The sequence below is a fragment of the Tamandua tetradactyla genome, chromosome 8 (genome assembly GCF_023851605.1).
Source record: "Tamandua tetradactyla isolate mTamTet1 chromosome 8, mTamTet1.pri, whole genome shotgun sequence".
In the NCBI taxonomy this organism is placed as follows: domain Eukaryota; kingdom Metazoa; phylum Chordata; class Mammalia; order Pilosa; family Myrmecophagidae; genus Tamandua; species Tamandua tetradactyla.
Window position 1 is genome coordinate 91,953,317 of NC_135334.1, and position 17,945 is coordinate 91,971,261.

Below are 17,945 nucleotides of genomic sequence, written 5' to 3' on the forward strand. Positions count from 1 at the left end.
AAGTATGGGATGTTCATATGTTAAAAGTGTTCATGTTTGTATGTTGTTTTATCAATAAAAATTTTAAAAATAAACAAACAGAAAAAGGTAGCATAACTAATTTTAAATGAACTGAGGTAATGTTTGTAAACTGTTTTGTAGAACCTTTACATCTTTATCAGCTTCAGAGCCTTTCTTTTCACTTTTGTTTTTTTTTTTTTTTTTGCACAGGCAGGCACTGGGAATAGAACCCGGGTCTCTGGCATGGCAGGTGAGAACTCTGCCACTGAGGCATCATGGCCTGCCCCCATAAGGGCTACTATTCTTTGGTTGTTTGTTTGTTGTTTTTTATTTATTTATTTTTTCATGGGCAGGCACCGGGACTCAATCCCACATCTCTAGCATGGCAGGCGAGAATTCTGCCACTGAGCCACCATGGCCTGCCCTAAGCAGGTTTTTTTGGGTTTGGGGGTTTTTTGCATGGGCAGGCACCAGGAATCGAACCCAGGTCTCTGGCACAGCAGGCAAGAACTCTGCCTGCTGAGCCAATGCGGCCCACAGAGCCTTTCTTTTTAATGTTGAGATTTCATCACTTTTCATGGCATTATCAACATTATAAGTATTCATGTCAGTGAGACTTGGAGTCTATGGCAGTGGTGAAGAAAGCAACAGGTTAATGCCACTGGAAACTAGAACCATAACTTCTCTAACCTATGTGGCCACAAGCCCTTTTCAGAAAAATATTACATCATAAAGCCATATAAGCTGCAAAATCTCAATAGCTGTGTTTAATTTGAAACAAGTTATTAAATGCTAGAAAGCATCCAAACCAAAAACTGAAAAGGAAGCCTATGGACTCAGAGAAAGGGCACTCAAAAAGTTATCAGGGGCAGTGCAATGGTGGGTTGAGTGGCAGAACTCTACCTGCCATGCCAGAGACCCGGGTTCAATTCCCGGAGCCTGCCCACGCCAAAAAAAAAAAGATATCAGAAACATGGTTCCAGATTACAGAATTAAAGAGTGAATTTAACATCCCTATTTGAAAGCTATCAAGGATAAGGAGGGGTTGTTGCTGCTTCTACTGCTTCTGCTACTACTACTGTTTTATCCCATTTATCAATTTATAATAAAAATGTGTATTTCTTTCAAAAAGTCTGAATCATTCTGCAAGATTTTTGTTTTCATGTTATCCCTCAAAACAAAAGAAGTTATAGAATATTTCAACTTTACAGCTGGAAAAACTTATTCACAAATGATCAGCACATAAAGACTTGTAACAAATCAGGGAAACTGGAGGGAAAAAATACACATCTAAAAGTTCCCCAAAACAGTTCTTTCTTTAAGACCATGATTGCCAATTTTTTAAAAGTGTTTTATAGTGTAAGATGCAACGTGCTGTTGACTAGGTATAGCTTTCTTATCTTTAAATCTCTTTAAACACTCTTTAGGAGTGTTTCACAGTCCTAATCATCAGTTCATATATTAATAAGTCACTATTTCAATTTTCATACTCAGTTGACATATTTGAAGGAAAGCAATCATTTGAAAGATTCCTCTGTACCCTTAAAAGGTACTCACAATGAATGTCCCTGACCACAAAACCAAGCTAAGAAAGAAAAGTGCTGTGGTTTAGCTGCTGGCTTATGGCCACATCACACTCACGGACAGACATGGCCTTTCTAGGAGTCACAAAGAGACACATATGAAACATTTCAGTGTTAGGCATATAGAATAATCAGTAATGCCATCAGATGTTCCCACGTGTCCAATGCTCTTTAGAGCATTACATCACACAACCTATTCCTCATCATTCTTTAAGTCATAGCTCAAAGATCATCTCCTTCAATAAACTCTCTGACATACATAATTCTGCTCCTATACATATTTCCATTCTAGCAATTAGCAAAGTATTGAATAACCAACATTCATATTTCCTCACTAGGATCATGCATTTTTAACTTTGAAGTCATGCAATCCAGTGGTTCCTAATCTTTTCACCATCAAGGATCCTTCTTCATGAGCCCCATATTTTGAAAGTTATTTGCCTATCAAACTAGCCATAGTTATTATGTAATAATTAAATAATTTTCTAATTCTTATTAATCAAAGATATTTTATTGGCACTTAGCACTTCTGGTCAGCATGGTATTATTCATTTACATTGGTGTACGAAAAATAAACAGTTTGGCTCTGGGAGTAAGTATGGTATGAAGATTAAAAATAAATAAGCACGGACATTATTAAGAAGAGATTTAAAGATAAGAAAGCTGTAAAAGCCAGCCCTAATTTATGACATACAAGCTTTGTTTGAAGTGAATCATATCCCAAAATAAAATGCAATTGAAACATTTACTTATAACAATTAGGAAGTTAGACAGTATGACCAGTAAGGTTATCTGTCCAGCATACCTCTTAGTTCATGAAGTAATTAATATTAAAATACCTTGAAACTGAGTTCTAAAAAACGTAGCGAATTAAGAACAATTCTGATCCCAAAGTTCTATCACTGACCATGTAACTATTGTCAATTTATCCTAACACAGTTGTCTGGCATATTCTACACACTTTCATATACAGGTATCTCCAAATTTAATTTTCCCAGTAAACTTATGGGGTAAATACTATCACAATCCCCATTTTTAAAATGAGGAAATTGATACTCGGAGAGGTTTCATAACTTTTTCAAATTTACATAACTAGTTTAGGAAATAAGATAACGAAACAAAAATGTGAAGCTTCATTTTGGCCTTCACAACATGAAAGTATATCATTGAAATGAAAAAGAATGTCTTTCCATTTTTTCTTACAATGAAAGCAAGAAAAAACAGATTGAGATGCATATATTTGTCATAAAGACCTTCTCGGTGTTAATCATTGAAACACATAACCAAAGATTTTTAGAACCTCCTTCTTTGCAAGCTTTCTGATTTTGAACTGGTTAGAATGGAGAAACGGTGATCAATACTAGTCCTTCGAATACTTTTAAAATCTAGAGACTGGACATCCAAATTCTACATTTCTTCACTACTCTTTCCCAAGCCTTCCAGACTACAGATAAATTCTCCTTCCTAAGAAAGAAAGGAAGGAAGTTGTATTGCTTTCTTTATTTTATTCAAGAGGAAAAGAAGCAGACTACATAACTTGCTAAAGATTACATAGCAAGTGTGTGGTGAAGCTGGAACGGAAAGGCTAAGTGTATAATCCTAAGTATTGTACCACTTCAACTGTAATAGATAACATATTAAATGTTTATTTTATACCAAGCCCTGAGTTTAGCGGTCTACATTTATTTGTCATTTAATCCTCACAATAACTCCATGATATGGATATTATCATTACTCCCATTTTACAGGTGAAGAAACTGAGGCTTGGGGATTACATCACAGATATACTGGGGTGTGGCTAACTTCCCCTACAATGTCCATGGAGATAGCTGGAGATTATTTATGAGAAAATAACAACATTCCTGCCCTTTGGTATTCTTTTCCTAGAAAGAACAATGGACTATCCTCTCTTAGTGGCATTTTCCCCCTTCTACCAATGGCCTGCTTAGCACCATGAGAACTGTGCCTGTTTCCCTACTCACCAAATATTAAAATCTTCAATAGAAGAGAAAATCCTTTAAAAGTCAGGCTTGTGGCTTCAAAATGCCTTCCATAATGCCTAAAACTTGGTCAGAACTCAGTCATATTACCGAATAGCTTGTTGGTAAAGTATAAAAGGAACTATTTGCAACCAGGTCTCAGAATGAGTTCTATTTGAAACCTATATTCTTCATTAAAAAATACATATGCTGTATTTTCTTTTTCTAATTACTGGGCTTGTTTGATCTTAGAAAGCAAAGCATCTTTAATTTTCTTTGTTTAATTTTAAAGAACTACCTTTCAAAGAATCAGAGATCGTGCTCAGTGAAGTCAAAATCACAACTACTACTAAAGTTCCTTTTTCCTTTTGAATGGATATATTAAGATAGACAATTAAATTTGTCTCTTTAAGATAACTAAAAACAGCAAATCACTGAAGGTATTAGGGATAACCAACCATTTATCTTGTGAGATTTTCAGAGACGAGTGATCAAAACAGAACTTGAAATGAAAGGACATAGAAATGCTTGCACAACATATGAAATATTTTGAATTTATTTTATATTTATTCTGCTTATTCATATATGTCACCATTGAAAAGCATCAAATATACTTAAGCAATTTCATCCAAAATAATTTAAAATGCACAGAATTTTAAAGGATTTCACCATATCACCTAAGCTTCTTCCATACACGGTGCTTCAATCCAGCAAATGATTAAAAGCTTTATAGAGCATGGGGACTCAGTAAATAAAATATACCAGTGAATCCTTTGCTATACTCCACAGTATAATCTTCATAGAGAAAAAGCAAATACAGAAATAGAAAATCCAGAAAATTTTGGAGCAGCAAATTCAAGTTAGTACCAAAGATGCAAACTATTTTAAAATACGCACAGGATTGAACTACCAATTGATTTTTTATTTCCGTATTATATCCATAAATAATTAGAAATCAAGAAACTAACCCAGATATTTACAAATAAAACCAAACACATCTCCCTATAAATGCAGAGATAACTCTTTAGATAAATATAAAAATTTCTAAAGTTTCAAATAATTATTTTTCACTTCACATACTATGAAAGAGAATTCCATTATGTATTTTCAGGTCATTAAAAGGTAAAAAAAGGTCATTTAATAACTCTTTAAAAAAATTTTGAAAAGGAATTTCTCCAACATTATATACTGTGCAAGTCAGGGAGCATTTCTAAATAGATTAGCATCAGAAAGTATAAATAACTAGGCACTTGATTTTTTAATGTGGTTTATTAGTTTATAATAGGTTATAGCATATACAATTAACCTCAGAAAGTAATTCACATCTTTCCAAGAGATGAAAGTTTTTTTGAGTGAATAGTAAAATATGAGGGATATATGAGGGGTCTTAGAGAAGCAAGAAGAGATTCTGAATATAAACAAGCCATCATTCTGGTAAAAGGAAATACAAACAACCAGAATAAAAATAGTTGATGCACAAAAGCCATAATGAGAGGGTAGCTCAAAAAATAACTTCTACTTTGAATGGTTTGGATGAAATACAAATTATCCACAGAAAAGTGTGGACTGGCATAAATGTTTGTACAAAATTATAACTGTATTTCAAGAAGTATGCAAGAGGCAACCGCCTGCATGATGCACAAGGTCCCAGCAATGCTCTGCTTAAGTGCTAGTGCAGAGTCCAAACCACTGCATTTTAATTACCATGCAGCCTCAGATATATTGCCTTTGATATGGAAATGTTCTTGTTCTCTCATCTTCACATATGGTCTCATGCACAGAAATCTTTATCTGATTCATAAAAAATAAACTAGAATCCAATCTCAACACCTGACCTCAGTGCTTAGAAGTTTTTTACTAAGCATGGTGTCACTATAAAAAGAATGACTAATATTGGTGTAAAGTTGGGTATTTTGAGCAATGATATGAAGGATTTGCAGTTCAGAACATAATCAATACTGCTTCTCTGAGGTTTTAGGGCTTCATGTTCTCTTTTTTGAGACTTTCACAGATGTGAGAAAGAATAGACCAGCACCCTTCTATGGAGGTGTGAAAATCCATAGTAGTTTTAAATGACCTTTCATCTTATAACCTCCACCCACATTCTTCAATTCATTTATATATCCAAACTATAATAATGGGTATATAGACTCGAAAAGCCCTATCAAAAAATGCAAATTTCAAACTGTTTCCAGTTTGACTAGGTGGCTAAACAAAATAATTAGCTGAAGTTTTTTTACCCTCTTCCACAGAACAAGGAAAATAAAAATACTCTTTCTATGAATGAATAATGAATATACAATAAAAAGATGATGAAAGTTTCTGATATAATTCTTACCAAAACAGTTAGTTTTCAGATGAGAGTTAAAGAACCTCAGGTGAAAAGTATAATGCTACCCATTTAAAATGCACTTATATCTAATAAGAATTGCTTTGCAAAGACTTTACCAGAGAACCAGCTTTTTTTTTACTTGAGTATTTTGATATTCAAGATATAATCAGTAGAAAATTTGGATTCGAGATGACAACATAAAATGTTCTAATACCTTATTTTCCTCTTTAGAAAAAAATAACAGGGGAAAGTCATATTTCTTAAAACAAGAAGCATTCCAAATCCAAAGATAGTCCAATTCTTCCTCTAAGAGACAAGAAATATTTGTTCATAAAAATTCATTCTTCATAAAGATTCTACAATAAAACCTTTTCTCATTCAATCTCATACACACACATAACTTGATAATTCTAAAATAACCTAGATTAACTTTTTAAAAAAAAAAAAAAGGTAATATGACCCATCTAACCTCATGACAGCAGATAATACATCCCATCTGCAAATCATCTTGCTGTAAGTTGTCTGTGTTTTATCATTTCTAGTACCTGTCTGTGCCTGATATGGTACTCACAGACACATTAACTTGATGGAATGTTTCACTTGACTTCAAAAACATCAATTGATATATGTGCATCTCTAAACTATATTTAAGCAAACAGCTCTTCTGATAAACCAAATTTTTAATTGTACTGTACTATTCTTTTATAAAATGCTATTTATAAACAGTGAAATATATGTATATATATTAAAAACCATTATTATGGATTCTCTCACTAATGAGAATTATTTCAAACTTGGAGAAATCTTTTGAACCTAACAAAACTGAAAGAATAAAGAAAATATTGAACGTATGGGTTAAAGACAATGTCTAGTAAGGCTTATTCAAAATAAAATTAATTTATTCCAGTTCCTATTGTACTAACTGAAAGAGAATTATTTAAACTTCACTGCTTTTTTGAACAGAAGATGGATATATACAGCAATTTCATCAATGATCAATAACCCAATAATACCTAAAATGGTCAAATAGAAACAGAGATAAAATCTAAATAATGCCACCTATATTTATCATTTATATGTTTAAAGGAATACATTTTAAAGCCTTATAAAAATAAAAAGTTGCAAGTTATTGTAATGTATTTTAAATACATGCTTTTCCCTTACTAAAAAAAACGTTATTTCCTGCTATCAACAAAAAACAACAGACAATATAATAATCCTACTCAATCTCATTTTTCCTAGGTACTCAGTTACCGAATCCATTATAGAATTAGCTTAAGATTTAAGTACTTGATACTGCTTTACTAACAGTATTTTTCACATTCGTATGTTTTCGAATATAATGTTGAGTACAGTAGTTACACAATATACCATTATAGGAGTTCGTTTCATGCTCCATAATAATAAACTCATCTTTTCTGCATTTTAAAATATATGTACACACCAAAAGAAAGTGCTTTTTCATCACTTTCAAAACAAAGACAAAATACAATAGTAAACAGGATAAACAATAAAAATTATCTAGCTTTGGCACTATAACTAAATAAATATGGTGGAAGAACAGAGGAGAAAGATCATAAGGAGGTATTGGTAGTAAATAAGTAAAGCAACAGAGGATGTCATTTTGCCTGAGGGATTAATGATTTAGTACTTGATGCCTGGGTCCTAGTTTCTTACTGTCTTTGGTCTTAAACTAGATCTAATAAGTATGGTATGTACTTGCTTTCAGAGTATTGAAAAGTTGTTTGATTTTTCTGTTGCTTGCTTTTTTGTATTTTAAGAATTGAAATAATCTCTCTTGATTTATGACGTTTTCAAAAGTGGAGAAAAAAATCTGTCATTTGGCCTACTGCCTATGTGTACACATATCTGTATTCAGGAAGATACCATTTAAAATGCATGGACAATACATTTATGGGCTGATAAAATTTTTTAAAAAGCTAGTCATAACTTTTCCTTCACTTAAGAAAATGAAGTATTTCTTTGGTCTAATGAAAAGCAAATGCAATTAAATAAATCATGTACCAACTTCCAACCAGAAAGTTGTACTCTTGCACATAAAAGTAAATATGCCCATTAAACTTATAGTTAATTTAGGATATTTGCTTGTTTGTTTTAAAATAAAAGAATCTTCTAGTAAGTATCAGGCATATCTTAGTGGCCTAGAAACAAGGGAAAGAGAGACTAATGCAAGTGCCTAATACTGAGTGTTGAATTCCAGTGACTGCACAGGGTGACAGAGGGAAGGTCATGGTCACGGTTGCAGAAATCTCTGGTCTCTGTCAGAAAGTGCAGGCTAAAGCTGACCTAAAGCTGAGCTCTGGGAATCTAGGTAGGAAGCTCATGCACCAGTTTGGGCAAAGACAGAGAGGACAAGTCTGCTCCCTTGGAGACCAGGCATTGTCCTAAGAACCCCAGGCTGAACAAGCAACAGGGAGAGACAGAGCAGATCTTTCCAGGCTCACCCCACAGTGATCACTAGCAGCACCAAGCAGATAGGCCTGGAGGGAGAAATCAGAAGCTGCAATCAGGGCAAAGATACTAACTTGAAGAGACCTCTGGGTTGGGGGTAGAGGTGGAGGGAGGAGGGGATTGGGAAGCACAAGAGACAGGTGAGCTGTCCAAACTAGAAGCCTGAAGCTCCCACCTCAACCAGGATATGCAAAGTCAAAGCCAGCGGGACCTACTAGATTAGTGCAGATAGAGGGGCACTAGCAGCCCTCCCTTGCGCTCAGGGTGTGGAAAGCAGGTATATTGCCAGGTTTACTATACACCTCCTTTCCTCATTTCACTCATCCAGTCTGCCGCTAGTGAACAGTTTAATCGTCTCCCCAGTAGTTTCCCCTTAGCTACAAAAAAACAGAAAGAAAGAAAGAAAAGAGCAGAGAAAACAGGAAGAAAAGACGAAAGAGAAAAATCAAAGATAAGGCTACGCTGTTATAGTTTTCCCGGTGCCAGGGCCTCCGGAGACTGCCAAGGCCAGTTCGGCACTCCCTCGAGAATCCTGTAGCCCAGAACCAAGCTGAGTGGACCGGGTCAGCCAAGCTCGTGCCTGAGGGCCTCAGGAGCGAGGTGCTGAGTGCGCAGGCTAATTATACATGTGGTATTTGGGCAGCCGACTGTCAAGTGACACCTTACCTTATGAGGAAACGTCAACCCCAGCAACTGTTCAAAACAAAATGCCATCGCGGATCAGCTTCTCCGGCTATTGGCCGGCTCGGGATTGCTTTTCCCACAGCCTATCGCACTTAGCGCAAGAATGTGGCCTGGGGAGGCCTGCCGTGGGCGGGCCGACCTCGGGAGATGGGGGGTGGGGGGTGGGGGGGAGACAGGCGGGGTGATCCTTGCCAGGTGTCGGTCCTGTCCCCCCTCGCCGTCGACCTGCTCGCGGACCCGGCCACTTGACCTTTCTATTCCCCCAAACCAACCTCCTAGAAATAGACTGGGCGGAGCTGTATTTGTTCTCCTTGGGACCTGGGGAAAAACTGGGCATGTGACTAGGAAGGGCAGAAGAGAGAAGACCCTCTCGAGGGGGGTGAGGCACTTTCGCATCCGGACTGGGTTGATAGCTGGGCCGTCCCGCCAGAGAGAAAAGCCGGGCCACCAGAGTGCGTGCGTGCGGGGACAGGAGCCCGGGACATGGACGTCATCTGAGCGCCCCATTGACAGTGCAACGCGAGGCCGTAGCCCAGCCCAGTTTGCCACAGGGACGGCTTCAGGCCATCTCCAGACGAAACTTCAGGCGCGGCCCTCAAAGGAGATCACACACACACACACACACACACACACACACACACACACACACACACAAAAGCAGCCCCCAGGATAGCCCTTCTCTCCTCGTCGAAGACTTACTTTTAGTCTCCAAATAGGGGCGGCAATCATTAGCTGGCAATTTATACAAAACAAACTTGACCAGACTAAAAAGGTTGAAGTAATTTAAACTCAAAACACTCTGGCAACAACCACATTTTTATCTACTCTAAACACACCGATTTCCTTTTTATCGTAAAGCTACGCGGAGTGCCCTGGAAACAACCCCAGCACTGAGCTAATCTGCCCTCCGCAGCACGGGCGGCTCCTCCTGGCACCCGAGTACAACCCCAGCTGCCTTTGCACAAGCCCCTTTCACTCTCCTCTCGGCCCTTTAAGGGAAAAAGAAGAAAGATCTCCCGGGAGCTGCCAAGCTCGGGCCGGGCCCTGGGGCAGATGGCAGCACCGCCCCCGGGCCTGGGCCGAGCCGGCAAGCGGTGGACCTGGACCTGGGCTGCGAAGAGAGCAGTAGGCAGCAACATCCGGGCAGGACGCCGAGAAGGACGGAGGGCGCCCGCCGGCTGAGGAAAGCGGGTTGGAAGAGCGCGGGGCGGGGAAAAAACGTGCCGCGGACGCTGCGCCCAGCCAGCGGACTCCGAGATCTAGCCAGCGCGGGGCAGGGGTGGGCAGCCCCTCACCCACGCCCACGCCCGGCCCTGCACCACCGCCCTCGCATCCGAAGGAAAGAGGACCAAAGATTAGCACTTGGGTTTTGAACTGTCTTGGACTCCGGTTTTGTTTATTCCTGAAAAGATCATAAAAAAGAAAAGTAATGTCCAAAAATGGGGGAAGGAGGAAGAAGGGAGAGAAGCGGTGAGAACCGTAGGCAACTCGCGTAGGGTTCTAGGGAAGTCGCGGCGGAGTGGTGGTGGGATGAGGATGGGAGGAGGGAGCGCTCGGATTTTCTAGCGACCCGGGTTTTCCTTTGAACTCCTCCGGGTAAACTTCACCCCTGCGGAAAGAGCCGCGGAGATCCTGCTCTCCTGCCCGCCTCGGTCACCCAACTCCACAATTAGCCACAGTTTCAAAACCAAAACGAGGGTGGGGTAGGGGTAGCGTTAAGAAGCCCAGAAGCCCAGCGGGTCATCCCGACCTCCCGCACCCCGTGCCTGGTTAACACTGAAGCGCTCCGGAAAAATGCAGTGTTGCAGTCAATCACACGACGAATCAACCCAACACTTTTCAAGAAAACAAAATATTCGCTAGGAAACTTACTTTGCATTTAGTCTCTATTCTTTGGGGGGATGCGGTTTAGGTCGGCTCGTAAGGGAAGCCCGTTTTGTCCAGGTTGGATATTGTCTACTTATGGATCAGCCCTTGGGTGAGGGTTTATTTTAATTTATGGCTTATGCATTCTTTTAAGGTCGATTTACATGACCTCCGGCTACAACTAAGACAGCCGAGGAGGGCACTCCAGTCGTCAGTCGGCCAAACCCACAATTAAAACAGCCCTCCCCCTATTCTCGGTATGACTAGGACTCTCCCAGAGTAGGATGGCTGCCTGCTTTTCTTTTTCTCTGTTCTTTCTTAATTTCTCTTTTTCCTTCTTTCTTTCTTTTCCTTTTTCTCTTTCTTTAAGTCTTTCTTTTTAAAAATATTACTAAAAAAAGATGTGATATCAATTTGAAAGTTTCGGTATAACTTTCTCTAAACCCAAGCGTGCAGCAATAATAAGATATAGCGCTCACAAAGCCCTCAGGATGCTGCCCTCTTGTGTGCAGAAAGGGCATTACCATCCTGAGGTCCCATGTGAACCCGCACAGAGCACACACGCTTATCCTTACACAGAGTGAGAGAGAGAGAGAGGGAGCGCTACATACACAGGCATACAAGCTTCCTCCATCACACAGTTGCGCGAACTTCAATGAAATACCTACCTCAAACTTCACGGAGACTTAAAAATTCATTCTCTAAGCCACCTGACTTCTTTTTCATAACATTCTCAGTTATATAGATTAGAATTCTATACGGGAAGGCTGAAGAAGAGGAATAAGGTGGTAGAGAGGGCGGACAAATTTCCGGACGAATACTTAGGATGGCGATAACAGCTTTCTGTTGTCAAAGGTTGCGTTGCCTGTCTCCCCTGCCCTTTTGCCTTAGTGTCCTACGCAGTTATCTACAGCTACAACATGTGTTTTCTCTGAGTGGATTTTTAGTTGGGGGAGTGGGGGGGGACTAAAAAACCAGAAGCCCGCCACGCAGATCTGTCACCGCCTCGTAAACAAGGCACAACTCTCCGAGAGGGGGACGCATCCTGGGGATCCGCGCGTCCACCAGCGAGCCGCAGACGCTCGGCCCCTTTCTCTGCCTCTACCGCCCCCCCGCCCCCAACCACACACACACACACACACACACACACACACACACACCCGCCGCGTCGGCCCGGCGGAGCGCCCTCCTCCCGTTCCTCCTCCCCTTCTCCCCTCCCCAGCCAAGTACGGAAACCCGCCCCGACTGGGCAACTACGGCTCCCAGGAACCCGCGCCCTCGCAAGGCTGCGCTCGCTCGGCTCTAGTCCCTCTAGTCCCTCCGCCTGTCCTATTCTAGCCCTTAAGTCCCAGGTCCGGGAAACTAACCCTGAAGCTGCCCGGAAGGGCAGGAGCGGAAGGTGCTGGGGGCCCACAGCTGGGCCAGGGATTCCTGCCCCCCTGCCCCCTCCGGCTTCCCAACAGGTAGCTCACAAATGGGCCGCGCGCTCTCGCTCTGCCTCCCTCGCTCTCTAGATCGCTCGCTCCGTCCGGGTTACCTGGGCGGGCTCCAGGATGGTACCGCACGGGAGGGCTTCTTGTGCGCTGCGCCGCGGGAGTAAATGGCATTAAAGAAAAAGGGAAAGATACAAATAAAAAAAAAATTAAAGGAATGGGAGTCGATGCTAGGTCAATTAGCACAGTCCGGGAGCTGGAGAGCAACCCCCCCAGCGCCACGGCCAACGCAGCCCGTTAACTCAAGTCTGCGGGGGTGTCCCGCCCTGGGCTGGGGGAGCGCTGACCCGCAGAAGTTTGCCGCCGGGGTGCCGGGAGGTGCGCTCCGAGAGGGGTGACTAGGGGGCTTCCCCCCTGAAACAAGTGAAGGCGATGGTTAGTGCTGTCAATCTTGGCAATCAGTGTGAGCGGCCATGTCGTAAGTATTCAAAGCATTTCCCGTCGTGCAACATCAGAAAGTGAGTGGCCAGGGCATTGATCTGAGCGAAGGAGAGGAGGCAGGGCTCCCCTCCCAGACAACACAGGCAAGATGAGACAAGAGGCGAGGGAGGCAGCGAGCCAGGCAGGGAAGCTGGGAGGGAAGGGGGAGGGCCGGGGGAAGAAGGAGGGGAAAGCGGTAGGCAAAGGCAAGAGAGAGCCGAAGAGAGAGAAGAGGGCAGAAAGACCAGCGATGCCCGAGGATGGAATTGGAAGAAGCGCCTAGAAAGAGATTGTGCGACCAGTACCAGCAAAGAATTGTAAGGGGACAAAGAAGTGGGAGAGTGAGGATCAGAGGGGAATGGAAACAAGTGTTGGGTGGGACAGACACAGTATGTGGAAGAAAGGACAAAAAGCTATTTTTCTTTTTGGGATAAGGGACGTGAAAGGGCTAAGAAGCTACAGAGCTGTGAGGAGTAGAGATAAAGGCAAACTGAAGTGGGAAAAAAATAGGCAACTGGGAGAAGGAAACTGGAGAAAAGGAAGGAGTAAGGTGGAGAAGGAAATGGGATGGTGGCTTCTTTTTGAAAACGTTAAGTGGCAGAAGAAGAAATGGGTTGGTGAAAGAAGTACTAAGATATAGGACTGCACAAAAAAAAAGTGAAGCAGGGAATAAACAGAAGGGGAAAGAAAAAGGGCTTTAGCAGACCAGAAAAAAGAAAGAAGGATGACTTTGGGAATGAACAATAAGGTTAAAGGAAAATGAAAAAGAAATGGTCACAAGAGAGAAAAGAAAAAGATTCAAGAAGCAGAGAAAAGGAAAACACACCAGTCAGCAGGATCTCAATGGGGGAAGAATAACTTATTTTAAAAGATGGAGGAGGAGGAATTGAAAGATAAAACAGAAAAGACAATTGACATAGGAGATTCCAAACATATGTAGGTGGCAGTATTCTGGAGGTGATATGGATTATGGAGTTTATAGGCTAAAATTATTAAAATAATAAGACATGTACAAATGACCAAAGAAAATTTATTATACCCTTACAACAATAAATAAGTAGTTCCACATTTATTGTGTGGATAACTCTGTGTTATATAGAATTGGGTGGGTGATATACGAGTATTACCTTGCCTATATAAAGGAAGAGATTTGGAGAAACAATTTCAAGAGGGATGGCTTGGAAGTTGTAGAAGATGAAAAGAGAGTTTCAGTCACCCAGAGGATGACATGTATAGATGCATTAGTTAGAATCAAGTTCATAACAGACACCTCTCCCCACCCCCAAAAGAAAACACAAATGAAAGGTTCTCTTTGATGCATATGTAGGGTAGGTGAAAGATTTGAAGGGATACTATAGCTTAAAGGAACAGAGACCTGGAATTTTCTGTCAGAGCAAAAAAGCTGGGGGCTGGGAGGGAAGGGGATATTCTTAGTGTCAGATAGTAGAGATGTGGAGTAAAAGAGATGAGAAAATTAACAATTGACAACAGCAGGCACAGAGTAACTAGGAGGCAGAGTGTAATGAGATGAGTCTGGCCTTCTCAGTTCCAAAGAAATAGGCTAGATTCAAGACACTGCATTCAGTGAAGAGTCTGACATAACTGAGAACCTACAGAAAATTGTGAAGGGGAGGTTCTTACTGTATAGGAATTTATGTGAGATGGTCATTTTGAGATGCCTCATAAATGTGAATTTTGTGACGGAAGATGTGGGCGGAGAGAGAGGGTCAGCAATGGTGACTAGAAAAAACAGAATATCCTTAGTGATCTAAAATTGTCAACATAAGGAAGATCTCCCACAGATTGAATGATAAAAGATAAAGGGGAAAATTAACTTTGAAGGAAATGGAGAGACTAAGCAAGCATCAAAAATGGAACAGGCTGAGATTCAGTCATATTATTGGCTTCTTCAAGTATACTACATGTTTGCTATCTGTGAACTCCAGTCAAGTGAAGGAAAAGATTGAAACAAGGCTAGGATGAGCACCTGGGATCAGTGGGGCAGAGAGAACAGAGATGCTTGAGAATTGGGAGCTTGAGGTCTGTGAGTTGATTTCAGGACTTTTGGTTGGGAGAAGAAAGTGAACCCCCAACAAATTAACTTGTGACCCCAATGCCTCCGGAGACTTTCAAGACTGGAAAGTCTGCCTGAGATGCTAGAATCTAGAAGCCTGCGAAGAGAACTTGCCTCATTCCCCGCACCTGCAAGACAATTCCTTAGGGGTGCGGGCTCACAGAACTGCCAGCCATGCCCCTTGACCTTAGGCCAGGGGCAAGCCCAGGCCCTGCGTTTCTAGCCTAGATAGGGGACAAATCTCTCCCGTATTTTTTTCCGTGTGTGTGTATGTGTGTATATGTGTGTGTGTGCGTGTATCTATGAATATGTGTGGTCCTGCTAGGTCTAGTGCTTGGTTCCTGAGCCTAGCGCTCTTGGGTCGGCCGCCGCTCTGAAACGCCTCTCCAACGCCTAAAGAGGCCAAAAGCCAATGACCTGTTCGAAATGCCTGCAAAGCTAGGGCAGAGAGAAGACAGGGTGGGTTAGGTCCCAAAGCCGGAATTCTCAGGGGAGAACAACTCAGGAAGGAGAAACATCCCGGACCGAAACGACGCGGCGCGACTGGGTTCCTCCAAGTTGCTGCGACAAGTTTGGCTTTTCAAATACTAGCGCGTCCATCTCTTTAAATGTTATGGTTCAGGGTGGGGCAAGACTGACCCCGCCGGCCAGATGCAGTCCGCTGGCGGGAGGCAAGGAGGAAAAGAAGACAATATCAAGATACTTGGCGTCTAATACTCTGCGGGCCGCAGTGAACCTTCCGGGAAAGAGCAGCTGGAACTTCCTTTTTAGATTTTACGTAATAAACCGATACCAAAGTAAATTGATAATGCACAACCCGGAGCGGGTCACGACATTAATTTCTAAGAGAAAGAATGTAAAGTTTGGGGTCTCGGTGCTACCCTTCAGGTTGTGCATGTGGTGACACGTGGCCCTGGGGGCAGGGGTGCGCGCTGAGGGTTTCCTCTGAAGCCTCCCGCGCTGCTTTACCACGTAGCGGGAGAGGCAGAGAGCGCCTTAGCACGCCAAACAATCCGGCTCTCCACCTGGTCCATACCCGCTTGCGGGCTCAGAGAAGTCCCCGGAGGAACGGAGGGCACCCAGACCCAGGGACTCACTTCCCCTGGGGTCCGAACCGCGCGTGGCGCAAGAACCCCCCGCGCCAGGAAACAAGTGAGGGAAATAGAGAGGCAAGCCAGTGGGGGCTGACTTACCTGCCCGCAGCGGTCGCTAACTCGGCGCTGTCCGGGTGTCCCAGCGCACCGCAAACAGCAAAGGCAACTCGGTTTTGCTAAGTTTGGCCTCGCACCTCCAGGAAAGAGGCGCGAACCCGCAAAGGAAAGGCGCTCAAGGTTCCTGCAGAGAAGTCCCCCTGAACTTGGGAAGGGCAACTCAATTAATTCTGCTAGAGAAGTTAACATTTAAAGCACCCACGCAAAAATCATAACGGCTGTTAAAACCTCGAATTCCCGCTTTAAAAATCTTTTTACACCAGCCGGACTGACAATTCAGATCTATATGACTTCATCTTAAGGATATTTATACTCGGTCGCTAACTTCTTTCAGGAAAGACTTTATAGCTACTGTGTAAATAGGACAAACATAAATGTCTTTAGCTCCAAAACACGGGAAAAGAGAACTTTTACAGAAACGAAGAATAAGTGAAAGAGTGTAAAAGCCAAAAGGGAAGAAGTTGAAAACTTTAATTATAGCACGGAGAAAAGTTTTAGCAATTGGTTTCCTTAAACGGGGTAACAAACATGCCAACACGCCAGCAGCCCATCGCATTTCAAATTAAGTTTGGAGTAACCAAATAACCTGAACTCCCAAATAACAGTGCCCTTGGGACTCAAAGAGGTCGGAATTCACGTCTCAGTAACAAAAGCAAAATGCAAACTATGAATAATGCCCTGAGTTCTTTAAGACGTCATTTTGCAAAAGGACCAGGCACTGTCCCTCGACTTTAAGTGGATGGGAGAATAACATCAAATTTCATTTGAATCTGCGCGTCATCCTACTGGGAAGACCACAGCAGTAGCGACAGTAGCAGCAGCACTGCCACAAAAGAGGTGGGGGAAAGTGGTAAAAATGCATGAACTTTTTTTCAAAGAAAATAAAGATAAATCAAAAATAAGTTTTACAGACATGCCTTCCCTGGCTTAGAAAAGTTAATTTTTAAATGTGCTTCTGCTGTCTAAGGTGCAAAGCCAAGGTTAGGGGAGTGCGTGGCTGGAATCTGCATGCTGATAAGAGAAGGCTGATGTACTTACAGTGACAGAGGGCAGGCTGCGGGAGAAAAGCTGTTTGTGTTAGCCTGCGAGTTACCCAGGGCTGCAGTGAGAGCAGAAGGGAGGAGTGGGAGTGCCAGTCTGCGTACACCTTCACCGCGTCTCATTACATCTGCCAGCCTCTCTCTCCCTCTCTCTTTCATTTCCACATTCCCTTTGTTCCTGAAAAAAAAAAATCTACACGTCACATCAGAGTCCCCAGATGCAGTCTACACCAAAGAAAAAAATGAATAATTCAATCAAACTGTGCATAGTCTCTAAGGCAATAAATCTATTGCACTTAAAGAAACGAAGGGTAATTACCACTATGGAATTAGAATAAGGCCAAAGACCGGAGATGTCGCTGAGTCTGTGTGTAAACTCCCCGTTCAAATAAAGTTGCATTAATTTAATCTTTTTGACATCTCAAGTGGAAAGTCAGAAAGATTTTTAACTTATTTTAGAAGGGTATTCACTTCTTTTAAAACACATTTTAGAAGGAGAAAAAAGATGAGGGAAAAACCCTACTGGTACTGCCTTGCTCAAAAAGCTCCCAAAGGCAGCAGCCATAGAGCCGGCACACATGTGAACCAAGGCAATGCGTGTCCGTGGAGTCTGTCCAGGGTCCTTTTCTCTCCCACTCTATTCTCCTCCACTTCCCTCTAATCAGACGCGGATCGCCCTCCACTCTCACTCGCCTCTGCAGCTGGGCATGAGGGCAGCTGGAATCTGGAAACCTTACCTGCAGCAGCAAGACCTAAGAGAAATCGCGCATCCCTGCTACCAACGCCCATGC

General features: G+C 42.2%; 1 protein-coding gene across 7 annotated transcripts in view; it reads right to left on the reverse strand.

The window, feature by feature from the left end:
• Positions 1 to 17,404, reverse strand: part of SOX6 (SRY-box transcription factor 6) — a 602,540-nt gene extending 585,136 nt beyond the window's left edge. For 4 of the 7 annotated variants that reach the window (XM_077114103.1, XM_077114098.1, XM_077114102.1 and 1 more), the window contains exon 1: positions 9,033 to 9,157. The gene's annotated coding sequence lies outside the window, so the exon portion shown is untranslated. Of the gene's footprint in view, positions 1 to 9,032; positions 9,158 to 10,922; positions 11,301 to 12,453; positions 12,919 to 17,152 lie in introns of those variants that run through there. The other 3 variants (XM_077114108.1, XM_077114106.1, XM_077114104.1) reach the window with 3 other exon arrangements.
• Positions 17,405 to 17,945: the final 541 nt, after the last annotated feature.